This window comes from Atta cephalotes, assembly GCF_000143395.1.
Source record: "Atta cephalotes unplaced genomic scaffold scaffold00016, whole genome shotgun sequence".
Classification (NCBI taxonomy): domain Eukaryota; kingdom Metazoa; phylum Arthropoda; class Insecta; order Hymenoptera; family Formicidae; genus Atta; species Atta cephalotes.
The window spans coordinates 5,050,769-5,055,346 of record NW_012130080.1 but is presented as its reverse complement, the minus strand read 5'-3'; positions in this window follow the sequence as shown (position 1 = coordinate 5,055,346).

The window sequence follows — 4,578 nt, the reverse complement described above, 5'->3', positions numbered from 1 at the left end:
TACTCTCTCTCTCTCTCTCTCTCTCTCTCTCTCTCTCTCTCTCTCTCTCTCTCTCTCTCTAGATTTCTAATTTTTATACTGATCCTAAGCCATCACGATATGTCACCGATAGTTGTTTTTCACTGCTCCAATGCACTTAGGAGTAATTTAAAAATATTTGATATAAATCCCCGACATTCTAAAGTTGATAGTCTCGACACGACGATTGATTCTTCGAGAGGTGCATTCATATATTTACAGTCTCGATTGTTCTCTCGTTGCTGATCTCATTATAATCCGATTGATTCCTTTTGATCTCAATCTTTGTACGTTATGGCCTACAAATTAAACGGTGACGTAATACAGAATTCGTCACTCCTCCTGTACTCCCAGTCTCTCGTCCTCTTTATTCGATACATGCGAGCCTCTTTACCATAAATGAACGCTTTATTGCAAGCGTCCAATGATGATATCAAAAGTAAGTTAAATGACTATATCGATCCACGCCTTTTCCAAAAGCTTTCCTTGCTCGTAATTTTCCTCGTCTTTATCGAAAAGCGTGGTAAATAATTATTCACGCGAGGCGATTGGTCGATTAGGATAGTCAATGGAAGAAGAGAGTGAAGAGAGAACAAGGAAGAAGAAAGAAGTGGTGCGTGCAAATTACAAAAATCTTTCTTTCGAAGCTTCTAACCAATACTTTTCGGGAGTTCAATCCGCATTCGATACAAACTTGAATTTTCAATAAGATACATAGAGATATAAAAAAAACATTAAAAATCGTTATCAAATATTGCGTTATCAAATATTACAGCAAGATTACGTAAAACTGTATGCTGTAAAAGGGTATCTAATTCGATTAAAAGCGTGACAACATATTTCGAAAATATTGGCTTCATGTGATAATATTTTTTTACGATAAAAATATTGAAGAAGAAGCATGAAAACAAAAATAAGCTTCTGTTGGAATTAATTGCTTTTATACAATTAAATATTGGATTAAGCCTTAATGTACACGATAGAATTCATATCTTGCACATTTCTTTTCTTCGAAAAATTAAGAGTATCAAACAATTAATTATAACATTCATATATAGTTTTTTTAAATACATAATCTTATAAATACTTTCTAAACATGTTGAAGTAATAGATACATAAAAATCACTTAATAATTTTTGTATATTTATTAAAATGGTGAAAATTAACTCAGAACATGAATGATTGCATATAATAAAAGATTGGAAAATCATTATATGTATTAAGATCCCTATTAGTGCTTTTTTTATTTAAATAAGCCATAAAAAAAACTAGTACAACTAAATAAGAAAAATAATAAATATATTAAACTTCTTTAAGTTTAATATGTATTAAAAAGCACACATTAGTATGATCATCGCTTCTTGGAGAAGCACTAATAGCGACAAAAATATTTTTTTTTATTAAAATTTATAAGAAAAAAAAATAGTTGAAAAACCGACATTGATTGTAAGCACACAAAATTAAAGCTATAATATTTAATAATTAATTCATTAATAAGCTTAATTCATCAATAAGTTGGCTTAAAGGCACATATAATAGAGACAGCCTCAGGCTTAGTATAAGTGCATTATAATCAAGATGATCGTTAATTTCCTTGTAATATCCGAATGATACTTCTCTTACGCCTTAATGCGTAATGTAGCAACCATAAATTCACCGCAATAACGGATCTACGAAATCACTCTGCCGTTATCGTGTCAACAAGAGATGGCCAGAGGGTTCCTTGGGGAGCTAGAGCCATTAACGGAATACCGAAATTCCATCGAAAACTTCGGCGCCACTAACTCGCTCGATTATGAATGAGTTCCTCGTTTCGTCTCCCGCTGGACAAGAAGCGATGAATTTCTCGCTTGCCCGCAGGAGCCGGTAACCATACGTAACACCATCCCCTCACGTAGTTCCAAACTGTCGCGCGTTTCCGCGCCGCGGGACAATGATACGTTAATCCAGTCGGTACGACTGGAGAAACCGGAGAAACCGTCTCGAATTACTGGCGCGAACCATTTGCAAATGCGTTCAATGTAACGAACTGCCCACCATGAATTTTTGCAATGCAAATGCGTAACGTCGAGATTTCCGCGCGACGTTCTGGTTAGTGAAATGATGCGCTACGGAGTCCCTCCCTGTCCCCGTCCTTATTTCCCATGAATATTCCTGGTAATTTCAATTATTTAATCGTACTCATGACGTCCTTCAAGCAGCAATACGAGACTATAGACCACAAAATTTTTCCGCTCTATTAATCTGACATTCGTTCGCTCCGATGCACGATATCGTGAGAAATGATAATTACATAATTACACAATGCAACTTGAGGAAGGAAATCATGTAATTTGCACGATTTAAATTGAAAGAGTTACTGTGCATATTTATCAATTTTTTTTTATTTTTCTTGTGTTATAAAGTAGTTGTCATGTATGTGAGAATTATTCATAAAAAGTATACGATATCAATGATGCATGTTAACTACTTACACGCTAAATCAATTTCTTCATTTTTTTTCTAACAATAAAAATTTCATGAATAATTTTTCCTCTCAGGTTTTCAATTTCAAAAAATATGAGCAGCACGCTGTTCATTATATACAATGCATTCGTTTTATTGGCTAATAATTGTTCGTGGCATGCATTGTTAAAATTACGCTGAATAATTTAAAGCGAAATTTTTAAATTATAGCAATATATCACAATATTATAAAAATTGTAAATTTATGTCGGGGTGGACATATGTAGTTTTTATATTTACAAGGCAGGCGAACTTTTATATTTGCAAAGTAAGATCATAGAGAATTACGAGCGAGTTTTAGAATAACCTGATGTGATCTGCATTCTTTACGATCGTCATACAAGCAACGAAACATTTTTTTTTAACAACGGTATGTTTTAGTATGATATTAAAGCGATGTATACTCTACAAGCAAATGTATGCACATTGACCATCAAATGCATTTTTTATAGATATGTATATAGTTTGGTTAACATTTTTTTAAATAGTAGCAAAATAAGAAATGAACACGTATAAATTTAAAGAGTTTTTTTTAAGACTAACAAATATTTAAACCAGTTGCGCACGTAAATGTAAAAAAATAAATTTATTTCGAATTAATTCAAATAAATAAAACCACAATGCATTTGCTTTGCTTTACATAAATTTTATTCCTTTTTTTTTGTAAACTTCTGGCTACGTCAACCATGTAGCATTAAAAGTAAAGGTGATTTCGTCACAAAAATTAATTTAGCATTCGTCGCGATGTTTCTAGAAGCAGAAGTTGTGTCGAAAAATCCGCAATACTCTTTAATTTTAATTACTATAAACTACTATAAAATTGACGGACGGTTCTCAAGAATATACTGAAATTTAGAGTTTTCATTTTTAAATCAAAATTACATAAAAGCATCAAATCTCACATTTATTATTGATTTATAAAATTTATTAATTGTATTATAATTCAATGAATTAACTTGCAACTCTGTTTTTAATAATAATACATATTTATTACTGCAAAAGGCATAGTCTAAAATGGCTATTTCCGTACACAATAAAATATCACGCAGATACAATGTATGATCAAAGAATGTTTTGTAATTGCAACAAGTATTTAATATTATGTCATATTATGTCAACTGAGCGAGAAGCTACTATTGTATCAGTCTACCTGTGCACCGTGGTAATAACTCGACGGACTAACGAACCGACACTAACGCAGATCTAAAAAGCGCGCTGAACTTCGTTGCCTTCATTGCCTTCGAGGGAGTAAAAGTTCTACTTGCGAGTCCGTAGAGAAAAATATAAAATGGACCAGAGGCGGAAGAAGCGAAGGGTTGAGGATGAAGAAGAAAGGACGATGGTGGATCCGTCTCCTGGCGTACCCGATCTCGTGAATCTCAGAGTAAATCGCCAAGGAATCCCAAGCAATATACCATCAAAAGATAGAAAAGTGATGCTGCTACAAATATATATTTCGTTTATCTCTGATGTCTATCATGTAGAAGATGAATGAAGCGCGACTGATATAATCGAAAAGTCGTCAAATATTAAAACTTTCATTTCTGGAATCTTTAATATATATGCGTCGTGCATATATAATATGCATCTTAATAATAACTTGTGTAAAAAAATGTTTAAAAAATATATTTTAATAGATGATAAAGAACATAATTATAAATAATTACACTATTCGACAGAAAATTTTAAATAAAGTATAATAAAAATATTAATTAAAAATATCATTTAATATGATTAATGACGTTAAACAAATTTTTTTCCTAATTCTCACTAATTTCATCCAATCCTACTTGAAAATGTATTCATACATAATATTAGTTACAATTTGATATTTTCATTTCGTTACATAATACAACCTAATTATTCTCTTTGTTTAGCACGCGTAATGTAACAAAAATATCTATTTCCCCGATAGTAAATAGAAATCAATCCCATATTGGTCAATTATATATTCACTTCGCGTAAGTTGACGTATATTTTTCAATGCAAGAACTTTGCGGGAAAATATCCGAATCACGAAGAGCGCATCTGTAAAACTTGGAGCGGGATTTGTGC